This window comes from Montipora foliosa, chromosome 13, assembly GCF_036669935.1.
Source record: "Montipora foliosa isolate CH-2021 chromosome 13, ASM3666993v2, whole genome shotgun sequence".
NCBI classification, from domain to species: Eukaryota; Metazoa; Cnidaria; class Anthozoa; order Scleractinia; family Acroporidae; genus Montipora; species Montipora foliosa.
Window position 1 is genome coordinate 10,103,189 of NC_090881.1, and position 18,556 is coordinate 10,121,744.

The 18,556-nt window shown below is 40.1% G+C and overlaps 1 long non-coding RNA gene across 1 annotated transcript; it reads right to left on the minus strand.

Moving 5' to 3' along the window:
• Positions 1-12,049: 12,049 nt before the first annotated feature.
• LOC137983604 (uncharacterized) lies at positions 12,050-18,245 on the minus strand. Its single transcript, XR_011118964.1, has 3 exons — positions 18,108-18,245; positions 13,502-13,816; positions 12,050-12,187 (listed from the first exon to the last, which is right to left on the minus strand). It is a non-coding gene; the product is annotated as an uncharacterized lncRNA (long non-coding RNA).
• Between the last annotated feature and the right edge of the window lie 311 nt (positions 18,246-18,556).

Below are 18,556 nucleotides of genomic sequence, written 5' to 3' on the forward strand. Positions count from 1 at the left end.
AAACAATTGTTTATGCAAAATTTGGGGGGCAAACAAAGTGTATTATGGGGAATTCGAAAAAAGAGAATCGAAAATGATAGGTGTCCACAAACGCATGTTTGAAACCAGAGTCCAGCAAATAGGACCAATATTGCGAGGCCAGAATAGGCCATTTTACAGTTGTGTGCTCAGTGACCTGGCCTATGAATGGCTGCGAGGCTGCCGGTGACCTTGTATTGATACAGACCTCACTGGTTTTATCATGTTAATTGTGTCATTGTAATCCTAATTAGTCTACATTAACATTAGAAAGACACAAAGGTTTGTATCAAAGCAGGGTCACCGGCAGCCTCGCTTCCATTCTTCGGCCAGGTAACTTAGCTACAACTGTAAAATGGTATATTTAATGGATGCTTTGACCCACGTATTATGTCGGGCATTGGAACGATTACTGGATAATCCAGACATCGAAGATGGAGATCGTATTTCTCTTTTCGTTTGAGTTCAAACCGGGTCGATAATAATTTTCCATCTTATGATTTCGAGCAATAGTTTAGCATAATGATATCAGACGAGTCGATGAATTCATGAATTTAATGAGCTGCATGCAATTTGAACGAAATGATACCTTTAACTAGAATTTGTTCATTTACGCGCTAATCCAGGAGGTGAGAGTCATGGCAGAGATTATAAACCCGGGCGCCAAGCTACTGTAAAGTTCCGCTTGAAGAAAAAAATCATCAGTAAGATTCCTAAGGATACAAAAAATATGTACTTCGCTCGAGCGATCAATTACCCCCAAAGCTACCGTCGACGGTCACCCCTGATGGCGAGGATTTAAATTAACGAGGTCGAAATGTAATCTCCGAACCTTGTCGCGTGAAGAGGTAACTCGGTTTTCACTAGCACGCTCCCATTTTCAAGAATACCGAATCATCTTGGTATACATGTAGATTTGGCCTCTGCTTGTTCTGCGTTTAGCGAAGGGGAAAAAGAATTGGCGATCCTGCACGAAAACTGCCATTACGATACCTTGACTTCCTTACCGGATTTTTTTTTAGTTCCAGTTATTTCTGTGGGCGGACAGTGTTTACAACCTTATTATGATTTGAAGCTACACTCCCGTCCGAAAGCGAAGGGAATCCACTGCTCCGCCTGTTGTAAGTAAGACTTTGCTGATTTCTGTAAAGATTACGAAGCCAACAACTCCCTTCCTTATGCTGCAATAGTTGATGTTGTCTTTTCTACTGACCCACGTGCATCGGTAAAGCCCAAGATGGAAACCTAGCGGTCATGAAAAACCATCAAGCACAGCGGAAATGCACCTATCTCCAAAAACTCCTGGTGAAAAGTAAAGAACAAGCTGATCACCTGTGCGGTTCCGAAAAATGTCTTGCATGTAAGAAGCAAGTTAATCTAGCCACGCATCGTTGTTTTATTTAATTGGCTAAAGACTTTAACCAAATCCGGGAAGAAAAACATGCAATCCAGCAGTAGCAACAGCAGCAAGGGGAATTTTAGGAGAGGGGTTGTTAGAAAGGTGATTCAACTACGCTTGGAATGTCGCGTTTCCACAATTCTTTTTATGACATTTCTTTACTAAATGGTATTCTAATCACCCTTTTTTTCATTCGTCAGAAAATAAAAACTATCTACAGGCTATTTTCCCATTCCCATAACGCAATACACTTTGGGACTGTATCATCATATCATCATCATATCATATATCTTTATTTACTCTCGGATTTTTAGAGTAGCTTGGTGTAGCTAATATTTCCGTGAATTTACCCTCCCAGCCATGATACGTCACAGAACACCCGGGAACTACGTGCCCTACTCTTTGCGACAAGTGTGCGGGTTCTTTTACGTCCCACAGGATTATGAACATTGAAGGGTTGTGAGACGGGACCTCCGGCTTATCGATAACGTTCTTATCCGAGAAGACTTGAGAGTTTAACCATTTGCAGATGTAATTACAAAGACAACACTTTCTACTCAGTTATTTAAAGACCCTGAGTGTTGGCCCGGCCGGAGTTGAACTCACGACCTCCCGCGTGACAGCCCGGTGCTCGACCAACTGATATCCATTGTTTTGACGCAAATAACCCCCCAAAATAAACTGTACTATGGGATTTGCGAAAATAGCGAATATTTTTTCCTTTACTTAGGATGCTTTTCGACACAGGAATGCTTATCATATTCAATAAGCTGCCAATATGTAACCTTTGCAGTCCCACGTGTACTGCATTGCTGCTCTGAGGACCTTTGCCACATCCTATTCGGTGATAAGGGTTCGTGACAGTTTCCAATTTAATTTCAGGAGAGCTCCCGTTTCTAACCCCAGAAAGCAATATAGTGTATATGGAAATAATTATGCTTCTGCATAAAGTACAAATTTAATACTCATTTAGCCTATACAGTTTGCAATAATCAAATACCTCTGAGCTGACAGCAGTAAACAAACAAGCCTTGCATGCAAACAATAACCAACAAAATTTTAATCAAGAACTAAAACTAAGATTACATGCACAGTAATCTCTTTACACAACGTTTTCCATTTGACTGATACTCTTTACTCCCTCTCTCTTCAGTTTAGAGCAACAGCAAAAATTACTCATTAAAAAGTCAAGCTAAAGCCTGGTAATTCGCTTACTCGACTGCAAATTCACAGTCAAACAAAGCAGCTCGCGACTGGACTTCCATTTTACAGAAAAAAAGCCTAGAAATCGAAAGGTAGCAATTTAGTCTGGATAGTAACCACAGCAATGATGAATCTAGTTCCAAAATGAGCAACTGTAGGCGGCCATTTCTTACGCGATTTCCCGCCAAGATTGCGGATTGCACATTTCCCTCCAAGAAAATATAACTTACATACCCCTTTCCCCAACGGACTGACACCTGATTCCCTTCCCCGCAAAGCGTGCGCTGACGTAACAACCAAAATGTATCGGATGGATAGTTATTATGTCAGCTTGTTGCTGTGAGAGCGAATAAATTAGGCAGAGGTTTTTCAAAATAAATAGACCTATCCGAAAATGGGCCAACAAACTAGAATTTGAAGTGTTCTTAAAGTGTTCTCCTTGTCACGAAAACAAAATATCCTTTTTGAGAGCCGTATGTGTATCAGACAAATTCACTGGCATCATGATCTGGACTGAGCAAGGACCCTACGGAAACCAAAATCGATGCGCATCGGCTAACAATGACGATGTTTAGTATGCTTATTACCTCTTATAAAATAATTAGGATAGTACTCGCACTGTAATTGGTCAATAGCTGTGTTTAGATGAGAGTATGGAAATACCGCTGTGACATCACGCGAATTTTGTTTGGTTATATGCCGTAAGACGCGCGTTTTGATTAGCTGGTAGGGTTTCTATACTGTGAAGTTTCCGGAGAGCAGATTGTTTAGACTAGATCAAATTGTTTTCACAAATATAGCTAGAAAGTGAGTCATATACATGTCGTTTAATTACATTGGAAAGTGCAGGCGAAACAGAAATTGAGTCCTGAATCCCCACCTTTAAATAAAGGAGAGACATTCGCAGTCTTCCAGCGTTGAGGAAACGAGGTCGTATTGAAGGAATGATTTATTAGCTTGGCACTAGAGGAAGCTATTATGGGAGCTGCTAACTTGACCATTCGTAGACTGACAATACCACTAGCTTTGTTTGAACTAATGCTTTAAAGACAGTCAATGACTTTGGCCTCTGTAATAGGTGAAATGGAAAACACCACATTATTATCCTTTTTAGAGCAGACAAAATTGATCAGTTTAGACATGTCAAGTTATTTCTACCGCATTCTTTACAGTCTTTACCCTCAGGCCCAATACCAGATCATGTTGTTCCGACTCTGAAAACATCTCTGTGTGAAGAATTCAGCAAAGTAAAAACAAATTAACTTGCAATAACTAAAGTGATCCGATTATCGGTCTATAAATGTGACGATTTTTGAAGTCCTTTCGTAGACAGTGTTGTCCAAGTTCTGATGGACACCTAGGTAAGTTCACTTGTGTTGCTAGTTATGGGCCGCAGTGATCACCAAGAATACAAGATTTTGCAATAGTTCAGAAAAAATAGAGTTAGTTGATAAAAGATGGCTTTACAAATTCATTTGAGATTATTTAGACTTTTGAGATGAGCTCCAAATCACTGCCACAATTTCATCTTGTTTTCAGACTGAAGTTACTAATTGTTTTTCTTCCATTGACGATGACATTTATATTTCGGCAAATTACGTCTCTTATTCCATGGATTCATAATAATTATTTAATGAGACTTCACAGTTTTTTTAATGACTATCATAAAGTTGAGAAGTTTATTGTCGTGGTATTGTTTGGCCTCAGGCAGAACGCTATGATCACTAGATCAGCCCGATGAAATAAAAATCATAAAAAAATAATATCCATTTCACATAGCTTTACTACGATTTTGGGAGAAAAATTTGGTTGCAGGCATTAGATCAGAACGAGTACTTCACTCAACGGGGCGGGAAAGCTTGAGATAAGAAAAAATCGTTGCTTCATATTTAAGGACGTTGCCTATTGCCTATTAGGGGAAGGGGGTCCGAAAAATTTATAGACACCCGAGGAGGGGGGGGGGGGGGGGGGAAGCTGTGAAAAAAATTGTTGGGCTAGGAGGGGGGGGGGGGGGGGAGGGCGCCGAAAATTTGTATACTTGATAACCAACGCAGGACATCATACAGATTGAATGGTTTTCAACTCAACAATTTAATGACCTGTGCAACTCAGCTTTATCACGTGGTTTACAGATGTAACAAATGTATTCTCAATAATTATTAAACTCTTGTTTATCCCAAAAGTGCTTTAGAACTTTTCGAAAATTAGAAATGCTCAAACGTTTTTATAACAAAACCACATTAATTCAACAAGATTTCAAAATCTGCTGACGGGAACTATAAAAACGATGACTCTGTAACAAGAAATGTTACTGTTTGCTTCTCACTTGATGTCAGATCGAACGTACAAACTTACTATTTCGCAGCTTAAATCTATCAAGTCGTTGAAGAGCGATATAAACCTGGCGACTATCAGCAAAGTCACGCAACGCTGAAAAAATACAATGTGTAAAAGGCGGGGAATTTCCGTTCCTAGTGTAACTTTTACAGACTAAGCTGCTGGCGGGAAAAACAAGCAAACCACAGGAACCAGCATCAAGGACAACAGTAAGACATGAAAAATGAAAATGGCCAAAATATTTCATTAACGTGTTTAATGATCCTTTCCAGTCAGGTCAACCGGTAATGTATTGCTTTTACCAGATCAGAACAATCGAGAACTCATTCACTTCTGCAGTTACTGAACTGTTTACTCCTGAAAAGAGGTTTTCCAATCGCGTACCCAAAGTCCTCTGGCTTTTTGGCCAGCGGGTAAGCGCCAGGAAAGTTAAACTATTTTTTGAATTGGTCGCAAGCACAACAATGGCAGTCCGACAGGAACTTGGTAAGTAATTCGCCGTGAACCTTAGAATTTGGAGGGAGATTCAAAATCTCAAACTAGATTCAGTGCTCTTTGTTTTTTCTACCTTAGAAATATACAAATCACAAAAATAATAAAACAACAGGGTTTGAATTATACCGCAATATCGCAACAGGGGACAAGGTCCTAGTCAGGCGTAACTCCTCGCGCAGCAACTCCGGAACCCCCTAAAACCCCAAACCCTTGTCACGAACTGAAAGGTTAGGATTGTTACTGTGAGAGCAAATGGAGGAAGATCGCTAGAAACGTTTAAGACGGCCAAATTACAGTACGCGAGCCTGATGATGGCATCCTAGCCCCCTCATTACCACGTAGTCAAGGGAGTGTGCTGGACCTCGCTGCTTTCCGCAGCGGAAAAACTGCTAAAAACTGATTACTGTTGATGTTGCAAAAGTACCGTGTAAAACTGTATTTCAGTCTCTTTGAGAAAAAATCCGCGGAAGAAGGTCTTGTCTGTCGAAGCCAGTGCGAATAACGGAAACATAAAATTGTAGGGGAAGAGGACATTGGTGTCGTTTCCACAAAAAAAAAAAAAAAATGTCGAGCGTGTTGCTTGCACGGTGGTGGTTAAGACGAATCTTCTGACGCTTTCGGTAAGTATATTCTTAGTTTTTCAGTGTAACTGAAACACAAACATTTACTTACCGAAAGCATCAGAAGTTTCATTTTCACTCGCTCTTACAGCAAACCAATGATCCTTTTTCAGTTTCTTTTATGGTGTGTAAGGCTGGCCCGAGGACTCTGGGTACGAGATAGGACATTTTCCAATATGATTGTGTACCTTTTTTTTGTGATCGAATGTCGTAATCTAAACTAGGAGTTTCAGTGTGAAAGAAGTGCTTGCGTGGAAACTGGGAGCAGTGACTGTTATTTTTTTTAAACAGCTGCAAATTTTTTGAAGCAAGAGGGTACCGGAAATGTGCGTGAGAGTATAAAAGAGCGACGAAAGGTGTGCATATCGTAGCCTGTGTGGCAGAAGTTACTATTTTGGAAGCAAAGGGATAATCTCAAAACAATGACATGTCAGTTCATTCTTTGAATTAAAACTTCTGTTCTTCTGAAATTTCTGGCCCCTTTTCAGCAAAAGAGTTACCTTTTGAGAAATGCTGAGTGTAGTTGAGTAATTTATTGTAGTGCTTGGGAATAGACCGCGAGTAGTCTCTTATTTTTCTTTGACATAAAGCGCGCGGTTGCGCGCGGTTGTCGTTTTTACCACTAATTTGCATAAACTAATAATTTCACCAGTCGTGCGTGGCTCTTTGGAAAGAAGGACGACTGCTCGTGGTCTAGCTCGAGAACTGATTTTCTCTTCGCTCAAAGGTTGAAGACGTTGAAGAACAATTTTACTCGGTGGTCAAATGTAAGAGGTTCAAAGACTGAACATGTACGGTTGAATGATGATCAATGACGACCCACTGGAAAAGTACGCGACTCGAAGGCTGCCAGGGAGTAAGCTACAATAGATTCCCTTCCAAGTGCACGTGACGTCATCACGGGTATCAATACCTCGGATTATAGACAAGATAACACCCCAATTGACTGCGCATGCCCCGATCTTACATCCCACAAATTTTGATTTTTTTTCGCTAATATCAAGAATAGGCTGCTGCCTCGCTAAGGCTCGGCAGCAATTAATTAGCCTCGAGGTTTCCCTTTGAAAAGACCGAACAAAAAAATGAATCAATCAAGACGACTAGGCTTTGTCCACTGAGCTCACGTGGCAGTTGTAAACACCATTAAAAAAATGATTTGAAAATCTTGTAAACAGAACCGGGAGGAAAATTCACAATCCAAAAAATTGCGAGAGTGACATCCGTCGAGATTTCAGTTCTAGCAATACGCATACGCAGGTTGTCATATGTCTAGTGGAGTACTTCACTGCAGCACTCGGATGACGGGATCTTTTCGAATTTGCCCGAGTCGTAATCGATTAATTCGCTCCTTCAGGAACTTTGATACCGCTGAGATTTTCATGCATTATGAATGAAGTTCAGATGAAAAACATCTGGACTGATCAGGTTACTAGTTTTATTTGGGAAAGGGGAGTCATGCCAGTGAGGATTTAGGCAAAGGCAGTGCGACGTGAATATTGAGAACCGTTCATTTGTACACAAAATCACAATTTCGAAGAGAGCAGTGAAAGGAGGGGGAAGAAAGACAGTGAAAAAAGTTGGCCTTTTCAAAAAATGCATTAACTCAAATCAGTCGTACACGAAGTTCAGTCGATCTCCCTTGAACGGTCTTCTATTATATGACTAGTTCGTGAGCGGGCAAGGTGAACCAAATCCCGCGCTGTGATTGGCTACCCGAGCATGCCCCTCTGAAAACACGGGTTGTGTCTGTTAGACCACGTCTACCATGGTTTAATAAGGATATTCGTGAGGCAAAAAGGGCAAGGCGTAAGGCGGAGAAAATATGACAGATAAACCATGATTAGCCACGGCTTTCGGGCCTCCTGCCTTCTCGCCATTTTTCTGCTCTTGTGCTTGCGTGGCATTGGTGAAAATGATATCTACATATGGCTAAGGGTTTCCTCCACTGAGTTATCGAGTTTGTAGCCAGTGAATGGAGTTTTTTGCCGTGATTTTTACACAGTTTCTTCTGCAGAACATCGTTATTCAGTCTCGGATGGCAAAGCATTACGTAAAGTAAAGTGGTGTCATCGCCCGTGCGTTTACGATGCCAACACAACGGCTTGGTTCACTCCATTGTGAACTTGTGGGAAATCTCGTGTTTAAGCTGAATCCAGGGCCTACAAATATCGCTGGTGGCTCGGTGCGTTCCTCTGAGATTCCGGCTCGCACTATAAATAAAGTAAGCATGGACAATGGCTATTGTTCTAGGCGTCCTAATGACCACAAGCGTCAGTGCTCCAACTTAATTAATATTCCTTTAATTGCATCGTATCAATTGACGAATAATTCAGGGATAAAGCTTTGTTTGGTTAATGCGAAACAGAAAAATCAGATTAGATTGTACTGTGACGTGCTAAGTTTCTAACCCATATGAACCATGTTAGCGTTAGCCCTACTGATGGAAATGGGCCCTCACAAGGACAGAGAAAAACTCTGACCAGGGTGGGAATTGAACCCACGACCTTCGGGTTAGATCACCGCTGCTCTACCGACTGAGCTAGAAGGTCAGAATGGAGCAGACCGTGGGAACTGAAGATGTTAAAGTAAGGACAATGAACATGCACAAGTACAAGGAAGGATTACGTTTTTGCAAACGTTGGTCGTGTAGCACTTATATTTGAACAGACTTAACTCATTAGAGTATAATGTGAGGTGCTAAGTTTCTAACCCAAATGAATTTAAATTCGATCTCGTTGCGTTGACTGAAACTTGGCTCACGATTGATGATGTCACTATGCGTGCTTTTGCAACACCTGAGGGATATAAGTTAGTGGATCAGCCTAGGGCCAGCAGATCAGCCGGTGGAACTGGTCTCTTATTCCGGGATTCTCTGCAGGTTACAATGGTAGCTTCTGGCGAGTGGACATCCTTTGAGTTTTCAGAATGCCTCGTTGTTTCTGGCACATATAGACTACCTCTTGTAGTTATCTATCGAATGCACTACAGTGCTGAGCATCCAGTCTCAACTGATTTCTTCTTTTCTGAGTTTTCTGATTATATGGAGACTGTTGTTATGTCCACTGAGAAACTTGTGATCTTGGGCGATTTCAACATCCATGTTTATGTGCCAAGTGATGTTCATGCCAGGAAACTGCATGATTTTTTCGACTGCCTGGGCCTGGAGCAGCATGTCAGAGAAACCTACTCATACTCGAGGCCACACCTTGGGCTTGATGATTTCGCGGAAATTTCAGTTCGTTATTGATGGTACATCGAGAGTTGATCGCTTGTTTCCGGACAGTTTTTCGGTCGTTTGTGGTCTTCAAATGTCTAAACCTGCTGTCTCTGTTAAGAAACATACTTACAGAAATCTCAAGTGTGAACTTTGATCAATTGCGGAGCGATCTCATGGACTCAGAGTTGTGCGTCAATCCACCAAGTGCTCTTCATAACCTGATTGGCTGCTACAATACCACCCTCTCTGATACTCTTGATCGTCATGCCCCTCTGAAAGGGTTGTGTCTGTTAGACCACGTCTACCATGGTTTAACGAGGATATTCGTGAGGCAAAAAGGGCAAGGCGTAACGCAAGAAAAGATGGTGGAAAACGAATTCTCTCGATGATTTTGATCACTATAAGACGTGAAGAAACCGTGTCACATATCTGCTTAATGGCACCCGGATTGCCTTTTGTAGGGACTGTATTGAAGACAACAGTACTGACCAAGGAAAAATCTTTAGAGACACCAGGATATTGTTAAAACACGACACTGGCAGTTCTCTTCCGCCGCATGATGATAAATTCCAGCTTGCATATGCGTAATTTCTTTGTGAAAAAGATAAGTAACAATCGCAAGGAACTTGATGACGCTGCCTTGGGGGCTTGTTGTGATCCTGCTGAATATGACTTTTCTCGATCAGTTGCGGAATCATTTCATGAGTTCACACCTCTGAGTGATGAAGATGTCATTGCGCTAGTGCAGAGATCTTCCAAAAAGTGTTGTGCTCTTGATCCAATGCCCACCAAACTGGTTAGTGATTGCATTGATGTACTGTTGCCTACCATAAAGCATATAATCAATCTATCCCTAGACAACGCGTACTTTCCACATGCCTGGAAGGAAGCTTTGGTAAGTTCTCTATTAAAGCGGTTTGGACGGGATCCTTTGTATGAGAATTTCCGTCCTGTTAGCAATTTGCCATATGTTTCTAAATTACCTGAACGTTCAGCTTCAGATCAGTTATTTGCGTACAAACTCGATTTGTACGGAGGCAGTGTGGCCCAGTGGTTAGGGCGCTTGCCTTGAGATCTGGAGATCCCGGGTTCAAGACCCGCTCTGACCACTCTTTGAATTTGTTCCTGGTTGTCCCGGGTTCAACTTCCCAGCTGCACTTGTAAATAGCCAACTGGTTTGCCTCCGGCCAGTTGGGATTCTTAACAGTTGTAGCTGTTGTGTTCTGTTGTTTCGTTGATTGTGTTTCATTGGCCCTGAAAAGCCCCTATGGGGAGCGGTCAATTAAGTATGTATTGTATTTTATTTATTTCTTTGATCGTGAGCGGGCAGTATCCTGAGAATCCTGCAATCTGATTGGTTCCGGGAGCGGGCAGTATTTTCCTATCTTCTGACCACGGTCATGGTAACCAACTACGCTAAGCGCAGAGTGAAGTTGCGAATTGAAAGAGCGAAATTTCAATTTGTCTTAATTGTTTTATGCAATAGAGCAGTGTTATTGTTCAACTTTCTCATAGAAAAAACAATGGATTGACCAATTCATTTTATTGTACATTTGTTGACACGTTGCTGAGACAATGTGTAAAATAAAAACATGATTTTTCCAGTTTTTCTTAATAGTTTCTCCTACCTTCGAAAAATAGAACTTAGAAATAAATAAAAATGTTATTCACCGGCCTTGGTCGGTCCGTATTGTAAAAAACTGTGCCCTCTGTCTCGAGTACGGCCCTCGGCCTGCGGCTTCGGGCCGCACTCGAGACCTCGGGCACAGTTTTTTCCAATACAGACCTCCCGGCCAGTGAATAACATATATGTATTGTATTGGCGTTCCTGGGAAAGTTCTGGAGTGGATTGCATCGTACCTGCATGATAGGAACCAACGCATTTCAATCAATGGAACTCTTTCTGATAGCTTCTCCTTGCAGTGCGGTGTTTGTCGGGGAACTTGTTTGGGGCGTATTTTGATTTTGGTTTGTGCTTCAAAACGTTTCAAGGTAACCAATCGTCATCTTGCAGAAGTGCATTGTTGTGCTGACGATACACTGCTTTATTTATCGTTCAAGCCTGGTTTGCGTGAGATTCATGTAGAGGCACTTTTGCATATGCAGCGGTGCATAGAAGACCTTCGCCAATGGATGTTAATGTATCGCCTCAAGCTTAATGGTGAGAAGACTGAGTTTCTACTGGTTGGTACGAGACAGCAGTTAGCCAAGCTTTGTGTAGACCCCCTAGCTGTCGGTGATCACTTCAGTACCCCTTACCATGAAGCCAAGAACTTGGGCTGTTGGGTTGACCAGCAGCTCAGTATGGTCACTAATATTAATAAAATTTGTAGTGCATCATACTTTTATCTGCATAATATTTGGCGAATAGGGAAATTTCTGTCAGTTGAGTCTACTAAACTGCTTGTGCATGCGTTGATGACTAGTCGAATTGACTATTGTAATAGTCGACTGCTGTATAGTTTGCCTCAAACTCAACTGTCTAAATTACAACGTGTTCAGAATACTGCCGCGCGCCTTATTTGTAATATATCGCGCTTTGAACTTATCTCACTAGACTACAGTATAAAAAGTCTATATGAAATTACTGCAAGTGTCAGATACTCTTACGTACATATACTCTTACGTACATATGTGATTGTGCATAGACTATGCATTTCGGTCATTGGTTGGGACGGCATGTGTGAAAAAAGGGATAGTGTCCAATGTATAATATTCTAACTTGTATTTGCAATAAAAACCAGTAGAAACGCATATTCCTCTTGTATCTCTTGCTGATGCTTTATTTCATTACAACCACGCAAAATATAAATAACAACTTTTGTGTGAAATTCTTCAAGGACGGAAAGGAAGCAACCTTTCAATTCACATTTTTACAATGCCAAGACAAAACGGACCCTGCAAAATACAATATAATTAAAACTTATCAGTAAGCTGATTCGTATATGTAATCGCATGGGTCCGAGGGCAATTGACGACTAATTCACCGTACTTTTAAAGTTTCACAAATTTGCCCGAGTCGCGACGAGACGCGGGCAATTTCAAAGACATTGAAAATACCAATGGAATTGATCCCTAATTACACAAGGGCACAAGTTCAATTTTATGCTTTTCACGTAGCGAGAAAAATTATTGATGGCAGCATGTTCAATGCCACGACAAATGACAATCATTCAACATAATCTTTTAACTCCCAGTGGCCACCTCTACATCTTACTTTGTTAGGACGATGTTGCTCGTAAATGGTGTCCCCCTAGGACCTTTAAGGGCTAATTATGAAATAATTGTCTAATCGGTTTAATGAACACTTTAATCGTAAAATTACAGCAAGTACGCTTTCATTCAGTTAGAGTTTAATTCAACAAAGCGTTGCGGTCAACAAAAATAGCGCCTTAAATTTGTTTTATTTGGTGGACAAAAGGCAGTTTAATCAGAATCAGAATCTGGAAGAAAGTTTCTCTTGTACCGTAGTTTGTCGAGCTAAGCAATTGTTAACCAATCAGGTATTGATGCAAAGTGCCATCGTGATTTAGAAAAAAAATTCCCTCCGTCTTACCCAATCAACATTCAATGATTTTCCCCTCTATATTATAAAAGCATGAGATAAATGAATTTGCGAATTTAAATAAGTAAATGCATGGTAAAATAAACGATTTGTCTAGAGACACAAATACCAATGATGCAAATGCAATTGTGGATGGACGAACAAAGGAGCTAATGAAAATGATTTTGTTTTTTTCCACCAACATGGTGGCGACGACGCATTACCAAAAAAAAAAAAACCTATAGTAGACAATAGTAAGTAAATTTCTCCCTTTCCTACTCTTAAAGTATCTCAATTTCTCTTGCAATACATCGTGAGGATATTAAAAATAAATACGGCGTTATACAAGTTTTGATTGCTTTTGGTTTCTCATCAGTTGAGAAATCGGGGTAAGGTATTTTGCAAACAACAAAAATACTAAAACCTAAACTAACGCAATGTTCATAAGTTTTGCCAACAGTCCATTACCCGAAAGCAACAATCTGGTATTAGGTTTGTGCTCATTAGCATCATAAAAGTGTCTATTTTTGTACCAATTTTTGCGGAAAAACAAACCCGCATAGACCAATTGGTTGTCTCAATATTCTACCCAAGCCAAATCTCCCAATTTGGGTAAATCTTACTCTTGGTTGATGGACACCTGATTTTGCAAAAAGGGAATAAAATACCTGTTACTTAAGAGCTTCAAAAACCTTTGCTCGCCGTGCTTTAAGCGCTGCCAGGATCGTTAACGTTCTCCATGTTAAATTGTATATTCTGATAAAATTGCGCATCCGCGTAACCGCTTCCAAAATCTCTTGCGTGGACGCCTTCAAATTCAGTATCTATTGGGTAATCTGAATCGAACCAGACCAGAGAGTCGTCCACTTCGTCATCAAACCAGCCGCTTCCGGTAATACTTCTTGTGATGCTACAGGCGATTAAAGTAGAAATGACCAGCAGACGAAAAGACATTCGGGCCATCATAAATGATTTTGAGATCTCTGAAAGATAAATAAAATATTAAAAAAAAATTCTTGGGTAAAGAAAAAGTCTCGCCTTTATGATGCAGATATGTCCATAAATAATGCCCTTAGTTAGATGCGAGCGGACTTTATTAGGAGGTTGTCACGTGACGCCATCGCCGCCATGCTGGTGGATGAAAACAAAAGATCTCTCATTACCTTCTTTTGTTCGTCCAGCAGAAGTCATACATTTCTCTATTGTTACAGGTGTCCCTAGAAGTTGGTTGAAAATGTCCTAAAGGGTCACGAAGTCTGCCCTTGATCCCCAACTTTAACATCACTCGTGTTTCAAAACACAGACAAACGACGACAGGTCACAAAGTGTCCCCCGAATGCTGCTCATCAAGTAAGCAGAAACAACTGTATTTACCCTATAAACTAAAAATTACGTCATGGCTATAAAACCAAAATTTCTCTCATCAATGGGTTACCATACTATGGTGCTGCGCGCGCGCGAAGCTCCGCTATAAACTAAAAATAATGTTTAATATTACCGTTATCTTAATGTTGTAAATAGGTAACAAAGGGACGCTTCGTGTTGGATATCAAAATTGAACCTAGCACAGCTCATGATATCGGGCTGAAAGCATACAAAGGCGCCTCTGGCTGCCGCTATACATTCCATGTTGATGTCGGAGCACAGCACCACAGCTGGATGTTAATTAGCTGAGTCGATTTTGATGAGGGAGGAAAATCGGAGTACCCGGAGAGAAACATTCGAGTCAGAGTTGAACCCCGGCTCGCAGTGATGGGAAGCTGGATAGATAACCACTAAGCCACCCTGACATTTTATCCTTACATTTTATGTTCTTTTCAACAGTGTGGTCCTTCTCAACTTAAAAAAGTATACACTTCGAGAGCGCGCGTTTGTAGAATACTCGAGGCGTAGAGTTTTGCGAGTCGATAAGGAACTGCTCCCCGATATGTATTGCGGTCTGCAATTTGGGGTATACTGGTTCTTGTTTGGGTGGGCGACTTCTCCAAAAACTCGATTCTCATTGCTATCCTATAACATCGAAAAGAAACTGTGACTCTTGATAATGATGATGACAATTAATGTAAAATAATCTAAGTTAATATCGGAATGTCGATACATTTTGGGATTAGTGGCACAGAAATTGTATTTATTTTTTATTTTTTGTAATTATGTGCTCCATTATATATTGTTATAAAAATACGCAACGATTTTCTTATTTTTTCATACAGATCACATGGCTTCCTGAACCGATTAATCCTCTTTGCAGCTTTGATTTGGCCTTTTTTTAAATAATCACGTTAAGCTAATTATCAGTAATACTTTAGAAATAAGATATCGGGGACGTATTCGAACTCAGGCCATTCAAAGCACTCCATCCAGTTGAGGTCTTTTTTTCAAATTTAAAAGTTTTCTCGCAACAAATACGAATTTATGGACCACCGTGTTTTGAACACTACTTTAAATGTAAGTTGTTGCAAAATTTAAGGCCTTTTGGCAAGGGTCAGGTTAAAATTTGGGCCATTTGTCAGCTACTGTTTGTTCCCATTCATACTTTAGGCCTCTTCGTGTGCCCCACTGCCCATCATGTGTCTGAAACATATTGGCCGGTTTTTACCAAGTAACATTTTTCTCGAGTATGTCTAAGATGTAAATAGAAAACTACTTAGAAATCTGGGTGTGTTTACAAAAGTCTAAATCCTCTTAATACTTTGAGAGAAGGAGAGAGATGGCATTTAACGTTTCCCTTCCTGTTTGCCTGTTTGATTGTTAGACTATATTATTTATCTCACGTTGAAACCAAAATTTAAAAGTGTCATCCCAGTTAGATAAGCAATTTAAACTGCTACAAGTAAGCCTAGAAAACACCCAGGCGTGAAAGGGATCCCGGCGAACCCACGCTTGTACGTCCAGCTCAAATGCAGACATTTCACAGGTTCTAAAATCATAATCTCAGTTATTAGTATACACTCACTCGGTGATCTTAGTGTTTTAAGCAGTCTGATTGGTTCGCTATGTCGGAGTAATTGAGCATTATTCACTACGGAGGCTCACTACGGAGTGAATAATGCGTGATCCAAACAAAACAAAATGGCCAGCGTAAACTCGGCTACATTTCTGAATCGGAAATATTGAGAATACAAGATGATGCTTTGCTACAGAATACAAAGAAAGCCACAAAATTTAGCCTGAAAGTTTTCAAAGGCAAGAGAACACTTCACACTTTTGCGAGTCTCCGTCATGGGATCTCTCTCAGAGCGCTTCAGCTTGGACTGTGGTGTCCCACAAGGGTCCTGTCTGGGCCCCTTGCATTTTGTTATCTATGCATCCAAGCTATTAACGGTTGCTGGGGATCAGCTTCCACACGCACACTGCTACGCTGACGACACGCAAATCTACCTGAGCTTCAAGCCTAACAGTAGCACGTCCCAGGAGGATGCTGTTCGTTCGATGGAATGTTGTATCGAGAAAATCAGGCGCTGGCCGATCCAGGACAGACTCCTTATTAAAGATGATAAGACCGAGTTTATGATTATTGGAACTCGGCAGGAACTTTGTAAATTGCAGGCTATGAACATTTAAGTAGGTAGTTCAGAGATTAGACCTAACTCGCGAGTTCGAAATCTGGATTGCTGTCTCGACCCCAACCTGCATATGTGTGACCACATCACAAACGTATGTAAGACAGCTTTTTACCACTTACACAATATCAGACGCATTAAGAAGTATCTATCCAGAGACAGCTTACTCAATCTTGTACACGTATTCATCACGAGCAGATTAGACTACTGCAATGCTTTAATGTATGGCCTTCCCAAAGAACAAATAGCTAAGTTTCAACGGGTGCAAAATGCTGCCGCCAGAGTAATAATAGATATTGGGAAGTATTCCGGAAGTACTCCGGCACTCTAAGAGTTACACTGGCTACCAGTGCAAGCGCGCATTCAATATTAGCTTTCAAAGTCATTCATGGCCTAGCCTCGCGCCTAGTTACATCTATTCAGCAATCTTTTATCTATTAAAGGCAAGCCCCCGTATAATCTTAGATCCAACTCAGGCATTCTAATGAAGCCACCAAGTAGGAAGATGCTTGTAACCTTGGGTGGGCGCGCATTCCAGGCAGCGGCACCGCATTTGTGGAATGAGCTCCCATTACAAATACGTGCTAGTGCTATTCAATCTGTACCTGTATAAGTTTTCAAGAAGTCAATTAAGTCGTTCCTTTTAATTGTTTTTTTTCCTTGATTAGTAGTTAAATGTATGAATGTTATATTGCCATTTAGACTTGTAATCACCTTTTAAATCGTATTACTTTTAAGTTTTTAACTTATTATAAATATCCTAATTATTTTACTTGTTGATTTTATAGAACTTATTATGTAAAGAGCTATTGATCTTTTTATTGTTAATAACGCAATATAAGCAATAATTTATTATTATTATTATTATTATTATTATTATTATTATTATTATTATTATTATTAATTTAGTTATTATTGCCATCCAGTGTTTGATTTCTTCGTTTTTCCAGATAATTATTGCTGAAAACTAAACAATCTTCACGCCAACAATTTGTTTCACCCGAGTAATTCTGTTTTGTAGGGCTGGTCGCCCAGCAAAATGAATTTGTTATTGAAATCGGAATTATAAAAATGTTTAAGAAATTTCTACGTGGCTGCAAAGAAACAAGACGGGTCATTTTACAACAAACCAACGCCCACCTCAATTAGGGCCGCCATTTCATGTGGATCCTTTACCTTTCCATTTCGAATGAACCTCTAAAGCTTTGATCGAACGGTGAAACTGTTTTCACACGCAGGCTTTCGATTAGGATTGCTGATTTAAACGGTGTTAAATGACCATTTGCTGTTTGTGACTACGCATGACTCTACGCATGAATTGAGATGAAAATTAAATCGACTTTGGATGGTTTTCTTCTTCAATTGTCGTTGAGATCACCTCATGAGTATATACTAAAACAATTCATGATTCTTTGAAATCGACGTGAATAGTGGCAGAATATTTACCGAGCTGCGAATAGTGCAGACCTCGATTTCAAAGAATAATTCTTAAATATCAATAAAATATATTGAAAAGAATCTTGTAACAAGGAGCATTCTCCTTAAAAAAAACATCTCATTTTGTTATCTTCTCCCTCTGGGTCAGGTTCGTCAGCCTTGAGAAAGTTGAAACCGAGTTACCACGCCATCGAGACTGCACAAGTTGCCGTATTTCACTAGAGTAACAACTTTGAGGAAAAAACAAAACAAAACAAGATATTCATCAATTCAATACCTGGAGGACGTTTTATCACGAGTGCTGTTTTACTGCCGTGAGGTTAGTCTAATCCTCTCACCTTGACTGACAAGCTACAGTGACATAATATTTTTAAGTATAGTAGCTTTACACTGGCAGAATATCCTAAGAAACGAAAAGTTATTGTAAAAAATTCCAATTTCTTAAATAAAATTTTAAAAAAAACCGACCCCACTTTGTGTTCATGAATGGCTTCCAAGTTGGAGACGCAAAAAAAATAAAGTAATAATTTTAGTAGAAAGAAATGCAAATATAATAATAATCATATGAAAATGAGTCAAGACCAACCGCTCAGTTATTAATTGAGACATTATGCATAAGTGTTTGCACGGACCCTCTAATGACAATTATAAATTAACAATATATAAACACTTATTACGAAATACAAAAAAAAGGTATTTCTCTATTTGACTGTAAGGTTGAGCAAC